Below are 15,148 nucleotides of genomic sequence, written 5' to 3'. Positions count from 1 at the left end.
TAGCATTTTCTGAGTATTTTGTCAGGGCACCATGGTTGTGGGAGTAAAAGACACCATCCCTAAGGATCTTATGATTGGGAATGATATTAAAGCTATGATCAATCAAGTTAGCATAAACCAGGCACAGGAGAGGATTAAACCTAAGGTTGTGTCTATGAAAGGTTTTTCCAAAAGTTTGTCTTTGGAAAATAGCTGGTTGGCTGTGAATGAAGTTTCTGAATGTCTATCTAATGTCTCGGAAGTAAATCTGGAATTAGGTCAAGCCAAAGGAGAGGAGAACAAGTAAATTCTGAATGAGCCTAGGCAGCCTGGTGAGCTAATGGCTTTATCTAGTCGGCAGTTTGGGAAGGCAAGGATAGTGAAAGATGAATGTCCCTATATCTTACCTGTTTCCTGTGTGGAGAATAGTGACAGTGAAGGAAATGTGCCTGTGTCTGTCAGGGGTATTGACTTGCCTATGGAGGAAGCTACCCCAGTCTCCAAGCAGTTGTCTGTGAACAGCCCTGTGTGCTGGGACAAGGGAAATGAAATCCCAAACTGTGTGTCTGGTAAAAAATAAGGTGTCTCCGGCTCTTCTTTGGCTGTGGAGCAGACAGAAGGTGCCTTTCAGCCTGTGATGGTTGAGAATAGTGCAGTTGTCTCAGAGTTGGGTCTGAATTCAGCTAAAGCCCAGGAAGGAAATGGTCCTAAGTCTGTGTCTGCTGGGGAGAATGGCACTGTAACTAAATTGCATCCAGTTAGTGTCTTAGCAAAATCCCAGAGACCAGACAATTCTGGTGCTTATATTTTGCCTATGGCTAGTGTGTGGTTGGTAAAGGGTGTAGCAATTCTGTCTGATCAGGGTGATATCCTAATCAGGGCACAAGGAGAGCATGAAGGCGATTTGATTGTGTTACCTACTGATGGTGTGGAAACTTATAGCAAGAAGGAAAGGATTCCTGAACTTGTGTGTAGCAAAGGGAAGGGAAATGTTTCTAACCTTTTATCTAGTGAGTCTATGGGTTTGCCTGAAAGGGGATTGTGTAGAAATCTGCCTGATGGGCCAAAGGTGATCCTGGATGTAAGTAAGACCCAGAAAAAGTCTGTTGTTTCTCAGGAAAGTGTTCCTTTAGAGCAAGCCCTAGGTGAAGAGGGTAAGGGCAAAGTTTCTGTGAAGGGTGAATTGCTGCTTAGAAAAGCTCCTGGGGAAAGGAATCCTCATGGTAATCTGTGCAAGCAGTTCCCTACAACTGAAGGGTGTGAGAATGATTTAATCAAGGAAGTTTCAGTTCCTAACAGCCAGAAATTGTCTGTTGTAAATGGATCCACTGACTTTCCTTTTGAAAGATCCAGTGTGGGTAGCTTTGAGAAGGTCTCAGATGGAGTAAGAGCTGTTAAGAAAGTTGAGCAACCCTATAACCAAGTGTGTGGCCAGCTTGTTGGGAAGACAATGGTGTTGGGACAGGACTGTCTCCATGCTAATTCTTTAAGTAAGCAGTCTGTGCTTCAGGGTCTGGGGACAGAGTTGGTTACTGGTGTTTCAAATAACAGTTTTATGGCCGAATGCTTAAGGATGCAGGGGAGAGCAAGCAAACTCTCACCCTCAGACTCTTTGGATTTGTGTGGTATCTCTGTAAGACAGATTCCAGCCTTGGAAATGATAGCAGTTAGGGATATGAAAACTGGTGGACTGGCTCCTGTCTGTGGTAATGCAAATTACTTGCCTGGCTGGGAGAGGAAGGACTTGCTAAAAGCTGTTAGCACAGAGAGCCCACCCCATCAGCCAGTGAATTCTGTTAAGCAAGAGAAATCAGGGTTTGATCCTGCAGGACAAGGAGGAAAGAGAAAACTGAATTTTGCAAAGGGAAGCCACAGGTTAACCCTAAAATGCCCAAACTCCAATGGTATTGAGCCAAAGGTGTGCCATGACAAACATGATTGTAAATGCATATGCATTCGAAGAAGTGGGCTGTAGTCCACGAAAGCTTATGCTCTAATAAATTTGTTAGTCTCTAAGGTGCCACAAGTACTCCTGTTCTTTTTGCGGATACAGACTAACACGGCTGCTACTCTGAAACCTATGATTGTAAATGGACACTTGCAATTAATTTGTTGTTATTGCCAATGGTAATTTTTGTAACAAATGTGTTGCTATTACCACAAACTGTAAAAATGTACAATGTGCCTTATCTTTTGGAAAATCCCTTGAACATGTTCAAAGGAATACATGAAAACACACTGTATGTTAAAAGGCCTTGTTATACTGATGTTTCACAGTTAATGCCTGTAAACAGTATTGGAACTTTTCACAGGGGAAAAGACATTCCAGACCTAATGTGCTGTATAAAAAGGGAAACCGAAGCACACTACCATATTGCTTTCATGGCTAAATGCCAAGATTCCTGTACTATAAACAGCCTTAATATCTACATTAACGTGATGTTAATTGGGTTCCAGATATTTGCCAGAGCTTGTATGGATGAAGTAGCTGTTTTCTTTAGCTCTTGACAAGATCACATGAGACATACAGAAATCCTGCTGCAACAGCAGATCCAATACACTATTGTTCTAACTAAGTTTTACCTCAAGTTTGTAAAGAGGTTCAGTCATGTTATTGAACATGACCTTGATGACCATTTCTGTTATACACTGGTATGGCTTCTAACCCAATACTAGCTGTAATGAGACAGACCCAAGGATGGGGAGCTCTTGGGATGCAGTCAGTGATGTTTGTGTCATCCCTTCCTGCATCAATTTTGCGTTGGGGGTGTGATGTTATTGATATAATCTGGGACCATATAGATCATTGTTGCAACCAAGGTCCTGTAGTGGCACCCAGATCTTGTATAAAGGGGGTCAAATGGGGTGTCTAAGACAAGGTTATGGTTTACTGGTTATGATTATGCTGTCTGTGTGTATCAGTTTTGTAGTTGAAGTTATGAATATTGGCTCTATACTGTCTGTATGGCAAACTTATGCTATGCTTCTGGGTGACATCCCAGACAAGCTGAGATTAGCTCTGCCTAGTCTGCTTGATGGCCCATTAAGAACCATCAGCTATACAATGAATCCATTGAGAGAAGGCAAATATGCCTTGAGACTCAGCAAAGTATGCAGGAACTTGCCCATATGACTCCAGACTCCATTTTGCTGTAATTTTCCACAGTAAGAACAAAGAGGTGTTCTTACACCTGGAAAAGACTATATAAGGCTGATGCCTCATCTCCATCGGGTCTTCAATCCTGCTTCATACCTCTGGAGGAACTTTGCTACAAGCTGAAGCTTTGAACAAAGGACTGAGGACCCATCCCAGCGGGGGATGTATTCCAGAGACTTGATTTGAACCTGCAGTTTATTCTATCGCTGGTGCAAGCCTGAACCAAAAACTTTACCATTACTGTATGTAATTGATTCCATTTAACCAATTCTAACTTTCATCTCTATCTTTTTCCTTTTATGAATAAACCTTTAGATTCTAAAGGATTGGCAACAGCGTGATTTGTGGGTAAGATCTGATTTGTATATTGACCTGGGTCTGGAGCTTGGTCCTTTGGGATCAGGAGAACCTTTTTCTTTTAATTGGGTATTGGTTTTCATAACCATTTGTCCCCATAACGAGTGGCACTGGTGGTAATACTGGGAAACTGAAGTGTCTAAGGAGATTGCTTGTGAGACTGTGGTTAGCCAGTGGGGTGAGACCGAAGTCCTCTTAGTTAGGGTTACCATTCGTCTGGATTCCCCCGGACATGTCCGGCTTTTTAAGCTAAAAATAGCGTCTGGGGGGAATTTGTAAATGTCCGGACTTCCCCCCCATGCAGAGCACGCGCGGCTAACAGTGCTGCCGGCCAGCCGGTGTCACTTACTTGGGGCTCCGACACTCAGCCAGAGAGAGCACGTCCTCCTCCTCCCTGCATCGCAGATCGGCTCCTGCACTTTGGAGCTCCTCCCCCGCTGCTGCCCAGCAGCTCAGGCAATTTCTGAGCAAGTTCACCAGACATTAGGTGAAGAAAGGCCAACAACAAGGGGGGCAGGGGGTCGGAGAAGGGGCAGGGAGGTTCTGGAGGGGGCAGTCAAGAGACGGGGGGGGGTCGGGAGTTCGGGGGGGCTTTCTGGGGGTGGGGGTGTGGATAAGGTTTTGGGCAGTCAAGGTACAGGTAGGGGGTAGGGTCCTGGGAGGCGTTTGGGGGGGGTCTTAGGAGGGGGCAGTTAGGGGACAAGGAACAGGGAGGCTTAGGTAGGGGGTGGGGTTCTGGAGGGCAGTTAGGAGCAGGGGTCCCAGGAGGGGGCAGTCAGGGGACAAGGGGGGGGGGTTGGGAGTTCTGGGGGGGGCTGTCAGGGAGCAGGAGTGGGGAGAGGGATCGGAGCTGTCAGGGGATAGGGAGCAGAGGGGTTTAGATGGGTCAGGAGTTCTAGGGGGGGCTGTCAGGGGGTGGGGAGTGGTTGGATGGGGCATGGGAGTCCCAGGGGTCTGTCTGGGGGTGGGGGTGTGGATAAGGGTTGAGGCAATCAGGGTACAGGTAGGGGGTAGAGTCCTAGGGGGCCAGTTAGGATGGGGGCAGGGGTCCCAGGAGGGGGCAGTCAGGGGACAAGGAGTGGGAGGAGGGTTGGGGGTTCTGAGGGGGGGGAAGTGGGAGGGGAAGGGGCGGGGCTAGGGCAGGATGGGGTGGGGCTAGGGCAGGACAGGGGCGGGGCTCCTCCCGTCCTCTTTTTTGATTGCTGGATTATGGTAACCCTATCTTAGTCTGGCTGGTTTGGTTTGCCTTAGAGTTGGAAAAAAACCCAGCCTTGGGCTGTAACTGCCCTGTTTGAGCAATTTGTCCTGAGTTGGCACTCTCAGTTGGGTTCCGCCAGAACCGCATTGTCACAGAAGGGACCTCAGGAGGTCATCTAGTCCAATCCCCGGCTCAAAGCAGGATCAATTCCCAACTAAATCATCCCAGCCAGGGCTTTGTCAAGCCTGACCTTAAAAACCTCTAAGGAAGGAGATTCCACCACCTCCCTAGGTAACCCATTCCAGTGCTTCACCACCCTCCTAGTGAAAATATTTTTCCTAATATCCAACCTAAACCTCCCCAACTGCAACTTGAGACCATTACTCCTTGTTCTGTCATCAGGTACCACTGAGAACAGTCTAGATCCATCCTCTTTGGAAACCCCTTTCAGGTAGTTGAAAGCAGCTATCCAATCCCCCCTCATTCTTCTCTTCTGCAGACTAAACAATCCCAGTTCCCTCAGCCTCTCCTCATAAGTCATGTGCTCCAGCCCCCTAATCATTTTTGTTGCCCTCCGCTGGACTCTTTCCAATTTTTCCACATCCTTCTTCTAGTGTGGGGCCCAAAACTGAACAGAGTACTCCAGATGAGGCCTCACCAATGTCAAATAGAGGGGAATGATCATCTCCCTCGATCTGCTGGCAATGCCCCTACTTATACAGCCCAGAATGCCATTAGCCTTCTTGGCAACAAGGGCACACTGTTGACTCATATCCAGCTTCTCATCCACTGTAACCCCTAGGTCCTTTTCTGCAGAACTACTTCCTAGCCATTCGGTCCCTAGTCTATAACAGTTCATGGGATTCTTCTGTCCTAAGTGCAGGACTCTGCACTTGTCCTTGTTGAACCTCGGCAGGTTTCTTTTGGCCCAATCCTCTAATTTGTCTAGGTCCCTCTGTATCCTGTCCCTACCCTCCAGCGTATCTACCACTCCTCCCAGTTTAGTGTCATCTGCAAACTTGCTGAGAGTGCAGTCCATGCCATCCTCCAGATCATTAATGAAGATATTGAACAAAACTGGCCCCAGGACCGACCTCTGGGGTACTCCACTTGAAACCGGCTGCCAAATAAAGATGGAGCCGTTGATCACTACCCGTTGAGCCCGACAATCTAGCCAGCTTTCTATCCACCTTATAGTCCATTCATTGAGCCCATACTTCTTTAATTTGCTGGCAAGAATACTGTGGGAGACCTTATCATAAGCTTTGCTAAAGTCAAGGAATAACACGTCCACTGCTTTCCCCTCATCCACAGACCCAGTTATCTCCTCATAGAAGGCAATTAGGTTAGTCAGGCATGACTTGAGAAGATTGAGGGGAGATTCGATAGTTGCTTTCAACTACCTGAAAGGGGGTTCCAAAGAGGATGGATTTAGACTGTTCTTAGTGGTACCAGATGACAGAACAAGGAGTAATGGTCTCAAGTTGCAGTGGGAGAAGTTTAGGTTGGATACTAGGGGGGAAAAAGTCACTAGGAGGGTGGTGAAGCACTGGAATGGGTTACCTGGGGAGGTGGTGGAATCTCCTTCCTTAGACGTTTTTAAGGTCAGGCTTGAAAAAGCCCTGGCTGGGATGATTTAGTTGGGGATTGGTCCTGCTTTGAGAAGGGGGTTGGATTAGATGAGCTCCTGCGGTCCCTTCCAACCCTGGTATTTTATGATTCTATGATATATGGCTGTTCTCTCTGTCTCTCTCAACCCCACTCTTCAATTCTCACTCAACATTTCTTACACCTGCCGTTCTCTGCACATACATGGCTAACAGCCCCTCACATGTTCTTTCTCCTTTTCTATTCCTCTCTTCATTGCTCTCTGTCTCCCTAACTCTGTCAGTCCAGCTCTCCAGGCTGGTCTCTACACCTCAGTCATCTTCCGTGTCTCTCTCTGTCCCTAGTGTTCCCCATGGCCATTATTCCTGTTGGAGGGACTAATTGCAAATGCTCCCCTAAGCAGGAGAGCAAAGAGGAGATGGCTCTCAGGAGGCGATGGCTGTCTCTTCTTTCCCATAATTTGCAGAGGTGCAAATGTTTATTGGTTCATCCATTGGGACAGTGGACATGGGGTTGCAGGAGTGCAGCCACTTACAATGCCACACTAAAAGCTTTCTAGTCACAGTGGGAAAATTTAGAATTTAAAGATGAAACATTATAGGGATTGGAGGAAACCAGCAAGTGGTGAGTACAGGTATCAGCAAATTCTACCAGAGACATTGAAAAAGGAAGTCCCGAGGTTCTCATGATTTAAAAACTGCTGGATATTGTGGGGTTATAAAACTCTTAGCCAAGTTAACGGGGAGATCCTATTGGGTAAAATGCAGGCAGAATGTATAAAATTGATACAGGAAGTGTGATGTTTACATTGAAGAGAAGGATATCCTTAAGATTGGGAGAGCCCTTTATAGCTTTATCTCATGAGGGTACTGGTGAAGTGCATTGCTTTTGATGTGCTGGGTCCTTTGCCTGAGGCAGAGGCTGGCAATCAATATTTGTTGGTAGCTGTGGACTATTTACATTACAAAGTGGCCTGAGGCTTATTCAATAAGAAATCAAGGGGCTGTGACAGTAGCAGGGGTACTAGTGAATGAATTCTTCACCAGATTTGGGGTCCCATCTGAGGCACATCGAGGCAGAAGCTTTGAATCGAAAATATTTCAAGAAGTTTCTGAGGTTCTAGGAATCCACCAAACCAGCACTACCCCAGGATGCCTACTATCCGATGAGATGGTGGAAAGGTTCAGTAGGACTCTGGAGATTCAGCTGGCCACCTTTGTAATACAGCACCAAAGGGACTTTTGATGGCTCGTAGATAGGCTTGGCAAAATTCAATTTTTTTTTTTTTATAATTTTGACCGATAATATTGATGTTTATTTTGAAGCATGTTTTAATTGTTATTGATTTAAATTTTCACAGCTGTGCAAAATAATGGGAGGTGTCAGAGAATGGGGAGGTCAATCAATTATTAAATTACAGTAGATACTGAGATTCGAAAAGTTAAATCTTTATAACCATTAAAACACAAATTGTCAATATGTCCTCATAATATATATATGGGCCCAGAAATTGTGGTGAGGGGAATTTTTAAGACAGATATAAAATTGTAACAAGATGTAACATAAATATTGTATTTGGAAAAAAAGAGAGAAAAATTGAACAATAAGGAAAGTTCTAAATTTCATGCTAAGTAACTAAGTTGGTTACACCCTAAATACACCAGGTGCCTTTCTCAGATAACAGCAGTTTTCTGTGATATCTATCTCATGAGACTTAATCTTTAGCAAACCATTTCCGTTATGCTTTGGAGAAAAGTAGTAACAAACAGAGCCCTGACATTGCCTGATCTTATAAAACTGCCCTGTGCTCATGAGATGCCTTGATGTTGTGAACTCTGTGTTCCACCCTACCCAGTGTAGGCAAGTCACTTCTTTGATGGGACCTGGCAGGGACTGGTTGTTGGACACAGTACAGGGGAAGTCTACGTGTCCAGATAACAGATTATAACTCAGAAAAGATCCCAAGATGATAGGTTCATTCCCAGAGTGTTGGAGGGAAGTGAAGGTAAGGTTTTCCTAGATGGATTCTTTGCTGTTTGCTATCATTAATGATATGTGGTTATTCTCTCTCTCTCCAGTTCATCTCCTGCCATTCCCAAGGTTGTGAGTTCAATCCTTGAGGGGGCCACTTAGGGATCTGGGGCAAAATCAGTACTTGGTCCTGCTAGTGAAGGCAAGGGGCTGGACTCGATGACCTTTCGAGGTCCTTTCCAGTTCTAGGAGATAAATAAATGGAGATATCCTATTTATTTAATCCATAAATGGCTTACAGCTCCTCCCAATATCTTTTTCTTCTTCCCAAATAATCTCTTCAACTTTCTGTGTTTAACTCTCTCTCTCTGTCCAGGCTGCTCCCCACCCACCAGGCTTTCTCCCTGTCTCTTTCTGCCCCTAGGATCCCCCAGGGCTGTAATCTCTATGGATATTTCCCAGTCACACTCATCGGGATCTGGCTATTCCAGGCAGGGCCGGCTCCAGGCAGCAGGCTGGCAAGCAGGTGCTTGGGGCGGCTGCTCCGGAGAGGGGCGGCACGTCCAGGTATTCAGCGGCAATTCGGAGGACGGTCTCTCACTCCCGCTTGGAGCGAAGGATCTCCTGCCAAATTGCCGCCGCAGATCGCATTCGCGGCTTTTTTTTTTGGCTACTTGGGGCGGCCAAAACCCTGGAGCTGGCCCTGATTCCAGGCCAGGAGGCTGGAGAGGGGCTGGAATGGCCAGTGAAGCACAGCGCTGCAGATGTCCGAGTCACCGATTCCCTCTGCTAACAGGTGTGCACATGCAGGTTTCAGAGGGAGACACCACCTGTCGCAGAGTGGAGGTTTCATGATGACTGAGCCAAGCACAACATTCTGGCCTCCCACAGAGACCAGCTTGAATTATTCTGATACAAATAATGGGAACGAATGGTCCTGAGACAATTTTACTGAAATGTCCATTAATGGTGTCATTCTGCTCATCTGCCTGTTTGGGCTGGTGGGGAATGGGATAGTTCTCACCCATAGTTCCTCAGCTTCCACATTAAGAGGAACCTCTTCACTGTCTACATCCTGAATCTTGGGATGGCCAACTTTGGTTTCTTCCTCTTCCTGGCTGTTTCCCTCACAATTGATATGATGAATAATTTGTTTTGTTTTAGTTTAGAATGGAGGCCTTTTCTGCTGCTGTTTCTGTTCACATACAATACCAGCCTGTATCTCCATTAGCCATTAGCATTGAGAGGTCTCTCTCCATCCTCTTCCCGATCTGGTGCCGATGTCACAGACCAAAGCATTTGTCTGCCATTGTGTGTTCCTTGCTCTGGGTTCTCTCCTCCCTGCTAATTGAACTAGTGCATTATTTTTGTGTTCTTAATAGGACTAAAAAGTGTCCAATGACAGTCATATCCATGTATGTTCTGAATTTCCTGATATTCACTCCCATCACGATTCTGTCCAATGTGATCCTGTCCATCAAGGTCCAATGTAGCTCACAGCAATGCCATCCAGGAAAGCTCTATGCTGTTATGGTGATCAGTAGAACCCCGAGCATGCAGGCAAGATTCTCCAGCCAGACCCTCATTGACCATTGATACTATTTACCAGCAATGGCACGTTATTGACTAATTGACTAAAATCACGTTATCCCATCAAACCATTCCCTCCATAAACTTATCTAGCTTAATCTTAAAGCCAGAGAGGTCTTTCGCCCCCACTGTTTCCCTCGGAAGGCGGTTCCAAAATTTCACCCCTCTGATGGTTAGAAACCTTCGTCTAATTTCAAGCCTAAACTTCCCCACGGCCAGTTTATATCCATTCGTTCTCATGTCCACATTAGTACTGAGCTGAAATAATTCCTCTCCCTCCCTTGTATTTATCCCTCTGATATATTTAAAGAGAGCAATCATATCCCCCCTCAGCCTTCTTTTGGTTAAGGTAAACAAACCAAGCTCCTCAAGTCTCCTTTCATACGACAGGTTTTCCATTCCTCGGATCATCCTAGTGGCCCTTCTCTGTACCCGTTCCAGTTTGAGTTCATCCTTTTTAAACATGGGAGACCAGAACTGCACACAGTACTCCAAATGAGGTCTCACCAGTGCCTTGTATAACGGAAGCAGCACCTCCCTATCCCTACTAGATATACCTCGCCTAATGCTTCCCAAGACCGCATTAGCTTTTTTCACAGCCACGTCACATTGCCGACTCATAGTCATCCTGCAGTCAACCAGAACTCCGAGGTCCTTCTCCTCCTCTGTTACTTCCAACCGATGAGTCCCCAGCTTATAACTAAAATTCTTGTTAGTCATCCCTAAATGCATCACCTTACACTTTTCACTATTAAATTTCATCCTATTACTATTACTCCAATTTACAAGGTCATCCAAGTCTCCCTGCAGGATATCCCGATCCTTCTCCAAATTGGCAATACCTCCCAACTTTGTGTCATCCACAAACTTTATCAGCCCACTCCTACATTTGGTTCCGAGGTCAGTAATAAATAGATTAAATAAAATCGGACCCAAAACCGAACCTTGAGGAACTCCACTGGTGACCTCCCTCCAACCTGACAGTACACCTTTCAGTATGACCCGCTGCAGTCTCCTCTCTAACCAGTTCTTTATCCACCTCTGGATTTTCATATCGATCCCCATCTTTTCCAATTTAACCAATAATTCCTCGTGTGGTACCATATCAAATGCTTTACTGAAATCGAGGTATATTAGATCCACCGCATTTCCTTTATCTAAAAGGTCTGTTACTTTCTCAAAGAAGGAGATCAGGTTGGTTTGGCACGATCTGCCTTTCGTAAAACCGTGTTGTAATTTGTCCCAATTGCCATTGACCTCAAGGTCCTTAACTACTTTCTCCTTCAAAATTTTTTCCAAGACCTTGCATACTACAGATGTTAAACTAACAGGCCTGTAGTTACCCGAGTCACTTTTTTTCCCTTTCTTGAAAATAGGAACTACATTAGCTATTCTCCAGTCCAACGGTACCACCCCTGAGTTTACAGATTCATTAAAAATTATCGCTAACGGGTTTGCAATTTCTCGTGCCAGTTCCTTCAATATTCTTGGATGAAGACCATCCAGTCCACCCGATTTAGTCCCGTTAAGCTGTTCAAGTTTGGCTTCTACCTTGGATACGGTAATGTCAATTTACCCTCCTTTATTCCCCTCTGTCACGCTGCCTCTATTCCTAAACCCTTCATTAGCCTCATTAAAGACCGATGCAAAATATTCATTTAGATATTGTGCCATGCCTAGATTATCCTTAATCTCCACTCCATCTACAGTCTTCAGCGGTCCCACTTCTTCTTTCTTTGTTTTCTTCCTATTTATATGGCTATAAAACCTCTTACTATTGGTTTTAATTCCCCTTGCAAGGTCCAACTCTACACGGCTTTTAGCCTCTCTCACTCCATCTCTACATGCTTTGACCTCAATAAGGTAGGTTTCCTTGCTTATCCCTCCCCTCTTCCACTCTTTGTACGCTTTCTGTTTTTTCTTAATCACCCCTTTGAGACACTCGCTCATCCAGCTCGGTCTAAATCTCCTGCCTACTAACAGTTTTCCCTTTCTTGGGATACAGGCCTCCGACAGCTCCTGCAACTTTAACTTGAAATAATCCCAGGCGCCATCCGCCTTTAGATCCATAAATATGTTAGCCCAATCCACTTCCCTAACTAGGCGCCTTAATTTGTTAAAGTTAGCCTTTTTGAAATCGTAAACCCCTAGTCTCCGATTTAATTCTGTTAATCCTTCCAATTAGTTTAAACCGAATTAGCTCATGATCACTCGAGCCAAGGTTGTCCCCTACAACCATTTCCTCAACGAGGTCCTCACTACTCACCAAAACCAAATCTAAAATGGCATCCCCCCTCATCGGTTCAGCTACTACTTGATGAAGGAATTCATCAGCTAGCACGTCTAGGAACATCTGAGCCCTATTATTGTTACTAGCATTTGTTCCCCAATCTATATCCGAGAAGTTAAAGTCTCCCATGATTACACAGTTCCTATTAGTATTTACTTCCCTAAAAACATTAAATAGTTCTCTGTCCGTATCCAGGCTAGATCCCGGTGGTCTATAGCACACTCCAAGCACTATCCCAGGGGAGGCTCTAGTAGTTCTTTTACCCAGTGTGAGTATTGCCCAGACAGACTCCGTCTTATCCATTCCATCAGTTATTATTTCTTTACAGTTTACCTCATTATTGACATACAATGCTACTCTCCCACCTTTACCTTTGTTCCGGTCGTTCCTAAACAGCACGTACCCTTACATACCTGTACTCCAGTCATGACTACCGTTCCACCATGTTTCGGTTATTCCTACAATATCTGGTTTCATTTCTTGGACCAGGAACTCCAATTCCTCCATTTTGTTACCTAGGCTTCTCGCATTGGTGTATAAACATCTTAATGTATGCTGTTTAGCCTCTCTCCCATTAGTTATGCAATTTGGTACGGACCCCGTACTGTCCATCCCCCCCCTCCTTCTTATGTCCAATCCCTTCCCCCTAGCTATATCTATTCTTATCTAATCACCCTACTTTTCAATGTTGGAATCTGGCATGGAGATTAACTGGACATCTCCCAACCGTCTTCCCCAAATTCCTAGTTTAAAGCTCTTTTGATGAGATGAGCCAGCCTCCCTCCCAGAAGTCTATTTCCTTCCCTACTCAGGTGAAGTCCATCCCGTGAGAACAGTTGTCTGTCCCCGAAAGCCTCCTAGTGGCCATACATCCCAAAGCCCTCCTTATAGCACCACTCCCTTAGCCAACTATTTATCATCACAATTCTGTCAGCCCTTTGCTGCCCTTCTCTAGGAACAGGCAGAATCCCACTGAAGATAATCTGAGCCTCGATTTCCTTAAGCATCATCCCCAGCCTGGCATAATCTCTCTTGATTCTCTCTAGCAAGAACCTAGCCGTGTCATTCATTCCTACCTGAAGGATGATCAAGGGGTTCTTACCTGCTCCTTTTAGGATCCTTTTCAACCGCAGGTCCACATCCTGTATCTTAGTGCCCGGTAGACAGCACACCCTTCTGTTTTCTGGGTCTGCCCTGGTCACAGGCCTGTCTAACCTCCTCAGTAAGGAGTCCCCAATCACATAAACCTGCCTTTGCCTGGTGACAGTGCGATCTACTAATCTATCCCCTATTCCCTGTAGTCACAACCCCTGTCTGTTCCTATTTTCCCTTATAGTCCCCCTTGTGCTATCCTGAATCCTCCCGGGGCCCAGAATTGGTGCTGTCTCCATCAACTCCTCCCCTCTCTCTATTGGACTAGCTGCTCTTCTCTTCTTCCTCACCCTCTCATCTTCAGTTACCACCTGCTGCCCCCCCTCCTCGTTATCCAAACAGCCAAACCTGTTCCTGAGTTCTATTTCCCCTTCGCTGGCCCTCCTTTTCCTTGGCCTGCTTCTCACGGTCACATGCTTCCACTGCTCTTGTTCTCCCCCTGACATTCCCCCCTCACAGACCTTAGCCCCTGCTTCCACCTGTACCCCTGAGCATTCCCCTTCAGCCACTCCTTGCCTTTGCTCCATTAGCTGCTCAAACCCCCTTCTAAACTCTACCAGGGTATCTACCTGCATCTCCAACCCTCGGATCTTTTCTTCCAGCAGCTCTATTAGGCGGCACTTCATACAGACATACCTCTGTTCAGGCACCCCCGCTAGTACCATGTACATACCGCAGCTGCCACATGCAATCATCTGCATTGTGTCCCCCACTGCCTGGCTCATGGCTGCTATAGTCTCTGCCCACTGCACCTGGGGAAACACAGCACACAGGACACCGTGCCCTCCTGCCTCCCCTTCCGCCTCCCCCTGTAAACTCCCACTCAAACTCCCCTATTAGCAGCCCTGTTTGCCAGCTCCTGTGCTGCTGCGTGGCTGCTTTTATAGGACCCCTAATCAGCCAAGCTCCACCTCCTAATCAGGGCTCAGCTGCCCTCCCAGCACACTGCCCCTACAGGCCTCTACACACACAAGCACTACAAAGACAGACGCAAGTACAGATACCTTCTCCTGCAATGAGACTCCCACTCAAACTCCCCTGTTAGCAGCCCTGTTTGCCAGCTCCTGTGCCGCTGCCTGGCTGGGTGGCCGCTTTTATAGGCCCCCTAATCAGGGCTCGGCTGCCCTCCCAGCACACTGCCCCTACAGGCCTCTACACACACAAGCACTACAAAGACAGACGCAAGTACAGATACCTTCTCCTCCAATGAGACTCTTTCTCAGATAAGAGCAGCTTGCTACGATTATCTATCCCTGAGAATTAATCTTTGGCAAGCTGTTTCCTTTATGTTCAGCAGATCAGAGGAGGGGAACAGAGTTCTGACACTGCCTGATGTTTGATAACATCAGTGCTGGTGAGAAGCCCATATGCATATTTTTGCACATTTACATGTAATTGGGGTGACCAGACAGCAAGTGTGAAAAATCATGACAGAAGGTGAGGGGTAATAGGCACCTATATAATACAAAACCCAAATATCAGAACTGTCCCTATAAAATCTGGACATCTGGTCACCCTATGTGTAATCAGGGTTAAAAGAGACCTCAGGAGGTCATCTAGTCCAACCCCCTTCTCAAAGCAGGACCAATCCTCAACTAAATCATCCCAGCCAGGGCTTTGTCAAGCCTGACCTTAAAAACTTCTAAGGAAGGAGATTCCACCACCTCCCTAGCTAACCCATTCCAATGCTTCACCATCCTCCTAGTGAAAAAGTTTTTCCTAATATCCAACCTAAACCTCCCCCACTGCAACTTGAGACCATTACTCCTTGTTCTGTCATCTGGTACCACTGAGAACAGTCTAGATCCATCCTCTTTGGAACTCCCTTTCAGGTAGTTGAAAGCGG

The 15,148-nt window shown here is 46.1% G+C and overlaps 1 pseudogene; it reads left to right on the top strand.

The window, feature by feature from the left end:
- The first annotated feature begins 7,469 nt into the window (after nucleotides 1-7,469).
- LOC128836079 (proto-oncogene Mas-like) overlaps nucleotides 7,470-15,148 on the top strand; it is a 62,619-nt pseudogene continuing 54,940 nt past the window's right edge.

The sequence above is a fragment of the Malaclemys terrapin genome, chromosome 4 (genome assembly GCF_027887155.1).
Source record: "Malaclemys terrapin pileata isolate rMalTer1 chromosome 4, rMalTer1.hap1, whole genome shotgun sequence".
NCBI classification, from domain to species: Eukaryota; Metazoa; Chordata; order Testudines; family Emydidae; genus Malaclemys; species Malaclemys terrapin.
Note: the sequence above shows the minus strand (reverse complement) of the source record. Positions and strands in the feature narration are given on the sequence as shown.